The sequence below is a fragment of the Oncorhynchus mykiss genome, chromosome 15 (assembly GCF_013265735.2).
Source record: "Oncorhynchus mykiss isolate Arlee chromosome 15, USDA_OmykA_1.1, whole genome shotgun sequence".
Lineage (NCBI taxonomy): Eukaryota > Metazoa > Chordata > Actinopteri > Salmoniformes > Salmonidae > Oncorhynchus > Oncorhynchus mykiss.
The window spans coordinates 32,709,518-32,724,822 of record NC_048579.1 but is presented as its reverse complement, the minus strand read 5'-3'; positions in this window follow the sequence as shown (position 1 = coordinate 32,724,822).

Below are 15,305 nucleotides of genomic sequence, written 5' to 3'. Positions count from 1 at the left end.
TTCCATCGGTGCTACAACGGTGGAGAGTCCAGACCAAGTCTCCACCGTGCACATTCCCTCAGAATATGCCGATTTGGCTATCGCCTTCTGTAAAAAAGAAGGCGACCCAATTACCATCTCATCGACGAGGGGATTGTGCGATAAATCTCCTGGTAGGCGCTGCACTTCCCAGGAGTCACGTTTATCCCCTGTCACAGGAGGAGACGGTGGCTATGGAGACATACATATCGGAATCTCTGGGGCAGGGGTTCATTCAGCCCTCCATCTCACCTGCCTCCTCGGGTTTCTTTTTTGTGAAGAAGAAGGAGGGTGGTCTGCGTCCGTGCATTGACTATAGAGGTCTAAATTCCATCACGGTGGGGTATAGTTACCCGCTACCTCTCATTGCCATGGCGATTGAGTCATTTCACGGAGCACGGTTTTTCACAAAACTGGATCTCAGGAGTGCATATAACTTGGTGCGTATCCGGAAGGGAGATGAGTGGAAGACGGCGTTTAGTACCACATCCGGCCATTATGAGTACCTCGTCATGCCGTACGGGTTGAAGAATGCTCCAGCAGTCTTCCAATCTTTTGTGGATGAGATTCTCAGGGATCTGCACGGTCAGGGTGTGGTGGTTTACATCGATGATATTCTGGTCTATTCCGCTACACGGGCCACGCATGTGTCTCTGGTGCGCAGGGTACTTGGGAGACTGTTGGAGCATGACCTGTACGTCAAGGCTGAGAAATGCTCGTTCTTCCAACAGGCCGTCTCCTTCCTTGGATATTGCATTTCCACATCGGGGTTGGTGATGGAGGATGACCGCATTGCAGCCGTGAGTAATTGGCCGACTCCAACCATGGTAAAGGAGGTGCAGCGGTTCTTAGGGTTTGCCAACTACTACCGGAGGTTTATCCGGGGTTTTGGGCAGGTGGCTGCGCCCATTACGTCACTGCTGAAGGGGGGGCCGACGCGTCTGGGGTGGTCGGCTGAGGCGGACAGGGCTTTTGGTCCCTTGAAGGCTCTTTTTACCTCGGCTCCCGTGCTGGCGCATCCGGACCCCTCTTTGGCATTTATAGTGGAGGTGGACGCATCCGAGGCTGGGGTTGGAGCCGTGCTTTCCCAGCGCTCGGGTGCGCCACCGAAGCTCCGCCCCTGTGCTTTCTTTTCTCAGAAGCTCAGCCCGGCGGAGCGAAACTATGACGTGGGGGGATCGGGAGCTGCTAGCTGTTGTCAGAGCCCTGAAGGTGTGGAGACATTGGCTTGAGGGGGCCCAGCACCCTTTCCTCATCTGGACTGACCACCGTAATCTAGAGTACATTCGGGCAGCGAGGAGACTGAACCCTCGTCAGGCAAGGTGGGCCATGTTTTTCACCCGATTTAGGTTTACCATCTCCTATAGACCAGGCTCCCAGAACACTAAGGCAGACGCACTGTCCCGACTATATGATATGGAGGAGCGGGCCATTGATCCTGCGCCCATCCTCCCGGCTTCTTGTCTAGTGGCACCTGTAAGGTGGGAGGTGGACGCAGACATTGAGCGAGCATCGTGTGTTGAGCCCACTCCACCACAATGTCCAGCGGGACGGGTGTATGTTCCGCTGGAGGTTAGAGACAGGTTAATTTGGTGGGCTCACACATCCCCCTCCTCTGGTCATCCGGGGATTGGGAGGACGGTGCGATGTCTTAGTGGGAAGTACTGGTGGACCACTTTAGCCAAGGACGTGAGGGTTTATGTGTCCTCCTGCTCAGTGTGTGCTCAGTGCAAGGCTCCTAGGCACCTGCCCAGAGGGAAGTTACAACCCCTTCCCGTTCCACAGCGGCCTTGGTCACACCTGTCGGTTGACTTCTTGACCGATCTGCCACCGTCACAGGGCAACACCACAATCCTGGTCGTTGTGGATCGGTTTTCTAAGTCCTGTCGTCTCCTCCCTTTGCCCGGTCTCCCTACGGCCCTACAGACGGCGGAGGCCCTGTTTACTCACGTCTTCCGGCACTACGGGGTGCCTGAGGATATTGTTTCTGATCGGGGTCCCCAGTTCACGTCCAGGGTGTGGAAGGCTTTCATGGAACGTTTGGGGGTCTCGGTCAGCCTGACCTCTGGGTTTCACCCCGAGAGTAATGGGCAGGTGGAAAGAGTGAACCAGGATGTGGGTAGGTTTCTGCGGTCGTATTGCCAGGACCGGCCAGGGGAGTGGGCGAAGTACATCCCCTGGGCGTTGATGGCCCAGAACTCACTCCCCCACTCCTCTACGAACCTGTCGCCCTTCCAATGTGTGTTGGGCTATCAGCCGGTCCTGGTACCATGGCATCAGAGCCAGACCGAGGCTCCTGCGGTGGACGATTGGGTGAAACGCTCAAGGGAAACCTGGGAGGCCGCCCATGGGTACCTTAAACGGGCCGAAGCACGGCAGAAGGCCAGTGCCGACCGCCATCGCAGCGAGGCCCCGGTGTACACACCGGGGGACCGGGTCTGGCTCTCGACCCGAAACCTGCCCCTCCACCTGCCCTGCCGGAAGCTGGGTCCGCGGTTTGTGGGGCCATTCAAAGTCCTGAGGAGAATAAACGAGGTGTGTTATAGGTTACAGCTCCCCCCGTATTACCGTATTAACCCCTCGTTTCATGTGTCTCTCCTCAGGCCGGTGGTGGCTGGTCCGCTTCAAGAAGATGAGGTGCGGGAGGTCCCTCCGCCCCCCCTGGACATCGGGGGGCGCCGGCGTATGCAGTTCGGTCCATACTGAACTCGAGGCGTCGGGTGGGGGGTCTTCAGTACCTCGTGGACTGGGAGGGGTACGGTCCGGAGGAGAGATGCTGGGTGCAGGTGGAGGACGTACTGGATCCTCCTATGCTAAGGGAGTTTCACCGCCTCCATCCGGATCGCCCTGCGCCTCGTCCTCCGGGTCGTCCTCGAGGCCGGCGTCGTCGCGCTGCAGGAGCCGCGCGTCAGGGGGGGGGGGTACTGTCACGACTTCTACCGAGGGTAACTCCTCTCCCTGTTCGGGCGGCGCTCGGCGTCGCCGGTCTACTAGCCACTACCGAACCCTTTTTCTGGTTGTTTTGTCTGTGTTCCTTTTCACACCTGGTTTTCAATTGCTTTGATTTCTGTGGGTATATAGGGCAGCTGTTACCTGCCGTAATTCATGCAGGATTAGTCTTGTGTGTATTGCGTTCGATGGTATTTGATGTTTGTTGTTTTTTCGCTATTACGCACGTGTATGTAAAGTGTCGGAACTGTGTTAGTTCCTCCGTGTGTTTGCACGATTATTCGAGAGCGTAGTTTTGGGATTTTTGTTCTGTGCCGTTTGCATTGCTGGACTATATTATTAAACACGCTCCTCAGACATCCCTGCTCTCCTGCGCCTGACTCCTACACCTCTCACCAAGACGCATGTTATCACATCAACCCCTTTGCTATGAAGCCTTTAAATAAAATCTGGTGCACCAATTACTGTCAGAAGTCACATAATGAGTTAGATTGCACACAGGTGAACGTTATTTAAGTGTCACATGATCTGTCACATGATCTCAGTATATATAGACCTATTCTGAATGGCCCCAGAGTCTGCAATACCACTAAGCAAGCGGCACCATGAAGACCAAGCATTCCTCAAAACAGGTCATGGACAGAGTTGTGGAGAAGTACAGATCAGGGTTGGGCTATGAAAATATATCTGAAACTTTTAACATCCCACGGAGCACCATTAAATCCATTATTACATTTTTTAAAGAATATGGCACATTTGGTATTTTCCTAAATGCATGTGGGAGCCTCCCCAAGAATATGGAAGAAGGTACTCTGATCAGATGAGCTTTTTGGCCATCAAGGAAAACGCTAGTTATGCACGTTCAAGTTTACATTTTTTTTGTCTTGTTTCTTGTTTGTGTCACAATACAAAATATTTTGCATCTTCAAAGTGGTAGGCATGAGGTGGAAAGCAAATAATGCAAACCCCCAAAAAATCCCAAGGGGGTGAATACTTTTTTACGCCACTGAATGTAACTTTATTTTCCCTTGTACTTTAACTATTTTCACATCATTACAACACTGTATATAACAATAAAATAACATTTGAAATGTCTCTATTCTTTTGGATCTTTTGTGAGTGTAATGTTTACTGTTCTTAAAAAAAGATATTAACTATTTTCTTTTCTTTAGCAATGTAAGCATGTTTCCTATGCCAATAAAGCCATTGAATTGAATTGAGAGAGAGAAAAAGTAATTTATTTCCCATAGAAAAAATAGAGGTAAAGCACTCCACCCTATCCCCTCCTTCATCCCCCTCAAAAATACATACAAAAGACAATTGCCTAAGCAGTCTTCAGCTCTGGAGGTGGGTAATTTCTACTTTCTAAAGGGGATTGGGTTCATAACAGAGTTGAAAACAAGCTGTACCTTCATCTGAACGGTGTCTGTCAATAACATGCCTGCATCTCCAATTGCACACTGTTCCCTATATAGGGCACTACTTTTGACCGGAGCCAATAGAGGGCCCTGGTCAAAAGTAGTGCAACAGATAGAGAATAGGGTGCCATTTGGGATGCATGCTAAGTGTGTAAGACCATAACAGAGAGCCATCCATCAGGTATTATGCAAAAAAAATACTTCTGATGCACTGTAACTATAGGAACCAGTCAAAAGAGCAAAATCAATGTGCAGGTGCCAAGAAATAACATAATCAAGCCTCATAGAATATCATACTCTTACAATAACCTAGGGTATTAGTAATGCAACTGGGAAGTGAAAAAATAAATAAATAGTGAAACATTAAAACATTTATTTTTAGAGACATCTCTTCTAAATATATTCACGTTACCAAATAATTTATTAAAACACACTGTTTCGCAATGTTTAAAGAAGCCTAAACAGCACTCTGCGGGGTATTACCATGGTATAGCCGGAGGACAGCTAGTTTCCGTCCACCTCAGGGTACGTCGAATTTCAATACAAAACTTAAGAGGCTCATGATTCTCACCCCCTTCCATAGACATACACAGTAATTATGACAACTTCCAACCAATTAGAGCTCTTGCAGCATAAACTGACATGCTGTCCACCCAATCAAATTAAAACTTTAGTTCTATTAGCTATCTTGACTTGACGTTAGCTAATATGGTGACAACAATGTAGGCTGTGTGTAGCGGTTAGCGGTTATGATATGAAGGTTTGACTTGTGTTGTGCACTGAAATCCACAAGCAAAGGGAAATGGTGAGAGGAGGAGAGCGCATAAATGTGAGAAGGAATTATACAACAATAAAAGGGTTCATGCTGTTTGTATGTGGCTACTATGAAAGTGAAATACTGTATGTTTGTGTGATCAACCGTGTATTAATTCTGATGATTTTGTTGCAAACGGAACAAAACAAGGATAAATATTCCTGAATTTTTCCAATAGAAACTACCGTTTTCAACTGTTGGACTAATGATTACACCATAGATCAGCTAGATGCAGGCAATCGTATGCAAGGCAGTATTGAAAGTTTCAATGTCTGTCACCGTGATTACAAAAATGTATCTCAACCTGTCACTCAGTGTGTAGCCAGTTGATGTGATAAAAGTATTGTGGGTTGACAGAAATAATTTCTCCAAAAGCCTCTCAATTAAATGTTAACTGCAAAGTAGGCTTACCCAGCAGAAGTACATTGCATTCGGAAAGAATTGAGAACCCTTGACTTTTTCACATTATGTTACGTTACAGCCTTATTCTCAGTGGTGGAAAAGTACCCAATTAAAAGTAAAGATACCTTAATAGACAACAAGTCACCCAGTAAAATGCTACTTGAGTAAAAGTCTAAAATTATTTGGTTTAAAATTTACTTAACTATCAAAAGTAAATGTAATCGGTAATATATACTTAAGTATAAAAGTAAAAGTATAAATAATTTCAAATTACTTATATTAAGCAAACCAGATGGCATTATTTTTGTACTTTTTTTTTTTACAGATAGCCAGGGACACAATTCAACACTCAGACATAATTTACAAACTAAGCATTTGTGTTTTTGAGTCTGCCAAATCAGAGGCATTAGGGATGACCAGGCAAGTTTTCTTGATAAGTGTGTGAATTAGACAATTTTCCTGTCCTGCTAAGCATTCAAAATGTAACTAGTACTTTTGGGTGTGAGGGAAAATGTAAGGAGTAATAAGTACATTATTTCCTTTAGGAATGTAGTGCATTAAAAGTTGTCAACAATATAAGTAGTAAAGTAGAGTACAGATACCCCAAAAAACTGCTTAAGTAGTACTTGAAAGTATTTTTACTTAAGTACTTTCCACCACTGCTTATTCTAAAGTGGATTAAATTGTTTTTTCCCCCCACCTCAATCGACACCCATTATGACAAAGCAAAAACAGGTTTTTAGGAATATATAGCAAATGTAGAAAAAAATATATTAAAAAAAAAATCACATATACATAAGTATTCAGACCCTTCACTCAGTACTTTGTTGAAGCACCTTTGGCAGCGATTACAGCCTCGAGTCTTCTTGGGTTTGGCACTACAAGCTTGGCACACCTGTATATGGTGAGTTTCTCCCATTTTACTTTGCAGATCCTCTCAAGCTCTGTCAGGTTGTTTGGGGAGCATCGCTGCACTGGTATTGTCAGGTCTCTCCAGAGATGTTCGATCGGGTTCAAATCAGGGCCCTGATGGTCCACTCAAGGACATTCAGAGACTTTCCCCCGAAGCCAATCCTGAGTTGTCTTGGCTGTGGGCTTAGGGTTGTTGTCCTGTTGGAAGGTAAACCTTTGCCCCTGTCTAAGGCCCTCATCGCTCTGGATTTCTACTTGCCACCTTTTGGTCTGTAATGTATTAATGTCTCGGTAGTGAGCATTGCTACATTTCCATTGGTGTTGTCAGATAATCACACAATTATTGACTTGATTCTGGGAAACTTTAGCTGTGCAGAAATTCTTGCCAATAAATCTGTGGCCGATCTGTGTCATGGCCACAGACCTGGTTGTCACGGGTAACTTGGTGCGTAAGGGAAGAATCAGGTGCAGAGAGCATATAGTTCCACAGGAAGACGTGCATTTTTAATATCGCACTGAGAATAATGCCAAACAAGACAGGGCGCGGAAAATGTGGACCAACCCAACACACAGGGTACCAGGTCCAGAGCACGAACACCAAAAAAACATACACACGTAACATATGAGTAATCCCGCACGAAACAAGGGCGGGTAAACGTACTTTAAATAAGGAAGCCCATCAAGCACACAAATAGACACAGGTGCAACTAATAAGACAAAACAAACAGACAACGGAAAAGGGATTGGTGGTGGCTAGTAGGCCGGTGACGACGGCCGCCGAGCACCGCCCGAATCAGGTAGGGGAGCCAACTTTGGCGGAAGTCGTGACACTGGTGGCGTAGCAGGAAATTGAGATGGCTGGCATCCCCTTACAGAAAAATCCATGATTTCATGTGAAAACTTGTGTTTTTTAAACACTTCACGTGACATTTCACACGCAAAAAGATGTTGTTTTGGAACACTTCACATTGTGACATTCCAATACACATTATTACCTATAATTCACCTCTGCACAAAGCAAAAGAGTGCCATCTGCACTCAGGGATAGGCAAAAATTACAAAATGCAATTACAAAATACAATTACAAAACACCATAAAGATCAATAGACAAAATTAAATGACAAAATACTAATATTTTGTAATGTATTCAATTAAAATACATGCATTTTACATTTTAAAATACAATAATACATTTACAAGGAGCCGGCCCGAACAGCAACACCAGTAATGATAACAGAAACGTTTTACAGTACTTGCTATGAATGTGATATGTTGTTGTCACTCTGGATAAGACTGTGCTAAATTACCAAATTGTAAATGTATATGTAAAAATCAACATATCAAAATTAACTCTGCCTTTTTATTTGTCTTGTTTAGGGGTAGAGCTCATTAGAATAATACTCAGCATGCTTTGCAATTATTAATTTAGTAGCATTTTACTTGACGCCCAGTGTTATAACCCATTATGAGATGGTCATAACCATACATATTTCAAATATATGTAACATAAATACTGACCATCTCTGTCTGCCCTGCTATTTTAGTTATCAATTAACTATTTTCTCATCATTGGATAGTGGATATTGTGCTATTATATGTTTTTTTTCAGCTATACTTTTGTGGCTGTTTATTTACCACCACAGATGGATGCTGGCACAAAGACCGCACTCAGTCAGCTGTATAAGGAAATAAGAAAACAGGAAACCACTTACCCAGAGGTGGCGCTCCTAGTGGCCGGAGACTTTAATTTTAATGCAGGGAAACTTAAATCAGTTCTACCTAATATCCATCAACATGCAACCAGAGGGAAAAAGGTTCTAGATCACCTGTACTCCACACACAGAGACAAGTACAAAGCTCTCCCTCGCCCTCCATTTGGTAAATCCGACCAGAATTCTATCCTCATGATTCCTGCTTTCAAGCAAAAAATTAAAGCAGGAAGCACCAGAGACTCGGTCTATAAAAAAGTAGTCAGATGAAGCAGATGCTAAAATACAGGACTATTTTGCTATCACAGACTGGAACATCTTCCGGGATTCTTCCGAGGTCATTGAGGAGTACACCACATCAGTCAATGGCTTTATCAATAAGTACATCGAGGACGTCGACCCCACAGTGACTGTACGGACATACCCCAAACAGAAGCCATGGATTACAGGCAACATTCACATTGATCTAAAGGGTAGATCTACTGCTTTCAAGGTGTGGGACTCTAACCTGGAAGCCAACGTGAGTAAGACATTTAAACAGGTCAACATTCACAAGACAGATTACCAGGACGTGTGCTGGAGCTGACAACTGTCAGTTGTCTTCACTGACATTTTAAACATGTCCCTGATTGAGTCTGTAATAACAACATGTTTCAAGCTGCCTAAATGACTACAGACCCGTTGCACTCACGTCCGTAGCCATGAAGTGCTTTAGAAGGCTGGTAATGGCTCACATCAACACCATTGTCCCAGAAACCCTAGACCCACTCCAATTTGCATACCTCTCAAACAGATCCACAGATGATGCAATCTCTATTGCACCCCACACTGCCCTTTCCCACCTGGACAAAAGGAACACCAATGTGAGAATGCTACAGTATTCATTGACTACAGCTCAGCGTTCAACACCACAGTACCCTCAAGTCTCATCACCAAGCTAAGGATCCTGGGACTAAACACCTCCTTCTGCAACTGGATCCTGGACTTCCTGACGGGCCGCCCCCAGGTGGTGAGGGTAGGTAGCAACACATCTACCACGCTGATCCTCAACACTGGAGCCCCCCAGGGGTGTGTGCTCAGTCCCCTCCTGTACTCCCTGTTCACCCACGACTGCATGAACAGGCACGACTTCAACACCATCGTTAAGTTTGCAGACAACACAACATTAGTAGGCCTGATCACCAACTATGACGAGACAGCCTATAGGGAAGAGGTCAGAGACCTGGCCAGGTGGTGCCAGAATAACAACCTATCCCTCAACGTAACCAAGACTAAGGAGATGATTGTGGCTACAGGAAAAGGAGGATGAGCACACCCCCATTCTCATTGACGAGGCTGTAGTGGAGCAAGTTGAGATCTTCAAGTTCCTTGGTGTCCACATCAGCAACAATCTAGAATGGTCCAAACACACCAAGACAGTCGTGAAGAGGGCACTACAAAGCCTATTCCCCCTCAGGAAACTAAAAAGAGTTGGCATGGGTCCTCAGATACTCAAAAGGTTCTACAGCTGCAACATCGAGAGCATCCTGGTTGCATCACTGCCTGGTCCGGCAATTGCTCGGCCTCCGACCGCAAGGCACTACAGAGGGTAGTGCGTACAGCCCAGTACATCACTGGGGCTAAGCTGCCTGCCATCCAGGACCTCTATACCAGGTGGTGTCAGATGAAGGCCCTAAAAATTGTCATCAACCCCAGCCACCCCAGTCAGAGACTGTTCTCTATACTACCGCATGGCAAGCGGTACCGGAGTGCCAAGTCTAAGACATAAAGGCTATTCAACAGTTTTTACCACAAAGCTATAAGACTCCTGAACAGGTAAATCAAATCAAATCAAATTCTATTTGTCACATACACATGGTTAGCAGATGTTAATGCGAGTGTAGCGAAATGCTTGTACTTCGAGTTCTGACAATGCAGTAATAACCAACAAGTAATCTAGCTAACAATTCCAAAACTACTACCTTATAGACACAAGTGTAAGGGGATAAAGAATATGTACATAAAGATATATGAATGAGTGATGGTACAGAGCGGCATAGGCAAGATGATCAACGGCGGTGGAGATGTTGTTGCCTACCCTCACCACCTAGGGGCGGCCCGTCAGGAAGTCCAGTACCCAGTTGCACAGGGCGGGGTCGAGACCCAGGGTCTCGAGCTTGATGACGAGCTTGGAGGGCACTATGGTGTTAAATGCCGAGCTGTAGTCGATGAACAGCATTCTCAAATAGGTATTCCTCTTGTCCAGATGGGTTAGGGCAGTGTGCAGTGTGGTTGAGATTGCATCGTCTGTGGACCTATTTGGGCTGTAAGCAAATTGGAGTGGGTCTAGGGTGTAAGGTAGGGTGGAGGTGACATGGTCCTTGACTAGTCTCTCAAAGCACTTCATGATGACGGAAGTGAGTGCTACGGGGCGGTAGTCGTTTAGCTCAGTTACCTTAGCTTTCTTGGGAACAGGAACAATGGTGGCCCTCTTGAAGCATGTGGGAACAACAGACTGGGATAGGGATTGATTGAATATGTCCGTAAACACACCAGCCAGCTGGTCTGCGCATGCTCTGAGGGCGCGGCTGGGGAGTCGGCTGCAGTGAAGGAGAGTCCGCATGTTTTGGTTGCGGGCCATGTCAGTGGCACTGTATTGTCCTCAAAGCGGGCAAAAAAGTAATTTAGTCTGCCTGGGAGCAAGACATCCTGGTCCGTGACGGGGCTGGTTTTCTTTTTGTAATCCGTGATTGACTGTAGACCCTGCCACATACCTCTTGTGTCTGAGCCGTTGAATTGAGATTCTACTTTGTCTCTATACTGACGCTTAGCTTGTTTGATTGCCTTGTGGAGGGAATAGCTACACTGTTTGTATTCGGTCATGTTTCCGGTCACCTTGCCCTGATTAAAGGCAATGGTTCGCGCTTACAGTTTCTCGTGAATGCTGCCATCAATCCACGGTTTCTGGTTTGGGAACGTTTTAATCGTTGCTATGGGAACGACATCTTCAACGCACGTTCTAATGAACTCGCTCACCAAATCAGCGTATTCGGCAGTGTTGTTGTTTGATGCAATACGAAACATATCCCAGTCCACGTGATGGAAGCAGTCTTGGAGTGTGGAATCAGATTGGTCGGACCAGCGCTGAACAGACTTCAGCTCGGGAGCTTCTTGTTTTAGTTTCTGTCTGTAGGCAGGGATCAACAAAATGGAGTCGTGGTCAGCTTTTCCGAAAGGAGAGCGGGGCAGGGCCTTATATGCGTCGCGGAAGTTAGAATAGCAAGGTAATCACATGGCTACCCGGACAATTTGCATTGTGTGCCGCCCTCCAACCCCTCTTGTATGCTGCTGCTACTCTCTGTTTATCATATATGCATTGTCACTTTAACTATACATTTATGTACATAATACCTCAATTGGCCCGACCAACCAGTGCCCCCTCACATTAGCTAACCGGACTGTCTGCATTGTGTCCCACCACCCGCCAACTCCTCTTTTACACTACTGATACTCTCTGTTGATCATATATGCATAGTCACTTTAACCATGTCTACATGTACATACTACCTAAATCAGCCAAACTAACCGGTGCCTGTATGTAGCCTCGCTACTGTGTATAGCTTCGCTACTGTTATTTTTCACACAGTCTTTTTACTGTTGTTTTTATTTCTTTACTTACCTATTGTTCACCGAATACCTTTTTTCACTGTTGGTTTGAGCCTGTAAGTAAGCATTTCACTGTAAGTTCTACCTATACCTGTTGTATTCGGCTCGCGTGATAAATAAACTTTGATTTGATCATTGATTGAATTGACTTATTTCACCAAATTGAGGGTTTTCAGTTTGTTGTCTAATGTTGGCGGGGACGTTTTTCTGTTTCAATGTTACTCCTGAATCACTATTATAAATATATTAGTTTATTTTTTTTGTTTTTTTTGAACAAAGCGAGATTCACTTTGAAGGTGTAAGAATGCATAACACTTATTAACACAGGCGTTGTGGCGTAGCAGAAAAATCAGAATGACGTGAACCAAGAGGTTGAGAGTTAATATTCTAGGTGAGGACATGTTGAATAATAATTACGGTGTAAATGAAATATATAATGTTGTCATGTGTAATACATGTAAATTGAAACTCTGTTAAAATAGCAATTTGTGTATCAAAACACCTAATTTTTGTTGTGACATTTGTTCCAAAAACACGTTTTCACCTGTGAAATGCCACATGAAGTGTTCCAAAAACATTTTTGACATATGAAATAATTTTGGGTTTTCCGTAAGGGACGAGGAGGAGGAGTAGTAGGAAGGATCGGAGGACCAATGCGCGGCGTAGTACGGGTTCATGATGTTTATTTGCCTGAACACTAAAATACAAAATAACAACGTGAATAAACGAATCAAACGAAACAGTCCCGTGTGGAACAAACACTGACACGGAAAATAATCACCCACGCAACACAAGTGGGAAAAGGCGACCTAAGTATGATTCTCAATCAGAGACAACTAACGACACCTGCCTCTGATTGAGAACCATACCAGGCCAAACGCAAAACACAACTGGGAAAATATGCTTTTAGCAATGTGTCTTAACCTCTCCCTGCCCAGCTACAATCACAAACATAGAGCTACCTGAAAAGCAGTATTAGACTACTTAGCCGCAAGACCGACCTTTGCAGTAAAGACTACTCAAAGAACATACTGTACATTAAATTGTATGGTCGTCAAAATGACATGGGAATTGTTATATGATTACAGAGTGGTCCTATGACCAAACAATCCAAGGATGATACTGTATCCCTCGGTCGGTCATGTAAATAAACCATTTGAAATCCTAATGAAAGTGAAATCTAGTTTTCCCCATCTTAAGATATCAATCATTATTTAAATGGGTTACCTTCTTTACACCTTATCCTTTTGAGACGTAGTGCATCCCAAATGGCACCCTATTCCCTATATTGTGCACTACTTTTGACCAGGGCCCATACGGAAAATGGACGCATACTTCTTCTGTAGTATTTTTTTATCCACCTGCCCCCTCCAGGACTGAGGGAGTGTTTTGTTTCAGGGACAAATGTTCCCAATTCGCTGTCAAAGATTCCATTTGAAAATCACCCTATTTCCTCGAGTGCAAGGAGTGTTATTCCCACCTAGCTAGTGTAATTCCTTCTCATGATATGTTTGCTTAACTTGAAAGGGCTCCAGAGAACTAGGTACCACACAATGTTGAACTGTAGGATTTTAAGAGAGAGAAGTAGCATAGTGGGAAGTACTGTAATACTATCTGAAACAACAGTGGGGGAGTCAGGGGGACTGAAAGGTCGGGGTTGTGTCAGGTCGGGGTTCAGAAGGCCATCATAGGAGATGCTTGTTAGGACGTCAACTCACTGTAACCTTCACAGAGACCTCTTGACTTCCTGAAGACTGTAGCAGTATTCCTCTACAAATTACGTAGTCCCTAGTCCCCAGTGTTCTGGTCCGAGTCCATATCCTATGTTTTTTTTAATATATATTTTTAAATTTCACACTAACTTAACTAGTCCTATATGTGCAAGTCCCAAATCGAGACACAAGTCCCTTGGTAGGCTAAAATCTGCTTTCCAAAGGTTTTTGAAGCAACATTTCACTGACTTACAGTGTTCTACATGAACAACGCAGTGGCCTTGTGGTTGGAGTGTCCACCCTGGGATTGGAAGGTTGGGAGTTTGACACCAGCTGAGTCCTACAAAAGACTGACAAAATGGGACCTGATGTGTCTTTGCTTTGTACTCCTCATTAAGGAGATAGACTAGCGTCCTCTCCAGGAGTGTAGTTGAACATCCAGCTTTGGAAACAGGAAAAAGGCTCCTGCTCCAATGAGCCAATTCAGCTTGTGCAGGACTACTTCCTTTTACCTACATTAGAAGAGCTATCCAGCTAATACAGTAGGTACTTCATGGAACTAAGCAAGGGAGGGATCCTTTGTAGGTAGGATCCACCTGGGTCTGGACATCGTTGCTAGTTTCTACTGTCTGACAGTGATGTGCAGTGAGGTCTGTGGCTACGTAGGCACTGGCTATTATCGAACAAACAAACCTTGATAAAGCCCAAGCTCACCATACAAAAGACAGCTCCAACAACCAGAGTGACAAACAGTAGCTTGCGAAAGTATTCACTCCCCTTGGCATATTTCCTATTTTGTTGACTTACAACCTGGAATTAAAATAGATTTTTTTGGGGCAGTTTTTATAATTTGATTTATACAACATGCCTACCACTTTGAAAATGCAAAATATTTCTTATTGCGAAACAAACAAGAGATAAGCCAAAAAAAAACTGTAAACTTGAGCGTGCATAACTATACACCCCCCAAAACAATAATTTGTAGAGCCACATTTTGCAGCAATTACTGCTGCAAGTATCTTGGGCTATGTCTCTATAAGCTTGGCACATCTAGCCACTGGGATTTTTGCCCATTTTTCAAGGCAAAACTGCTCCAGCTCCTTCAAGTTGGATGGGTTCCGCTGGTGTACAGCAATCTTTAAATCAAACCACAGATTCTCAATTGGATTGACGTCTGGGCTTTGAGTAGGACATTCCAAGACATTTAAATGTTCCCCTTAAACCACATGAGTGTTGCTTTAGCAGAATGCTTAGGGTCATTGTCCTGCTGGAAGGTGAACCTCTGTCCCCGTCTCAAATCTCTGGAAGACAAACAGGTTTGCCTCAAGAATTTCCCTGTATTTAGCGCCATCCATCAGTCCTTCAAGTCTGACCAGAGTACCTTCTTCCATATGTTTGGGGAGTCTCCCACATGCATTTTGGCGGACAACAAATTTGTTTGCTTATTTTTTGTCTTAAAGCAATGTTTTTTTCTGTTTTTTTCCAGCTCTGTGGAGTGTACGGCTTAAAATTGTCCTTTGGACAGAGACTCCAATCTCCGCTGTGGAGCTTTGCAGCTCCTTCAGGGTTATCTTTGGTCTCTTTGTTATCTCTCTGATTAATGCCCTCCTTGCCTGGTCTGTGAGTTTTTGTGGGCGGCACTCTCTTGGCAGGTTTGTTGGGGTGCCACATTTTTTTTTAATCGATTTAATGGTGCTCTGTGGGATGTTTAAAGTTTCTGATATAG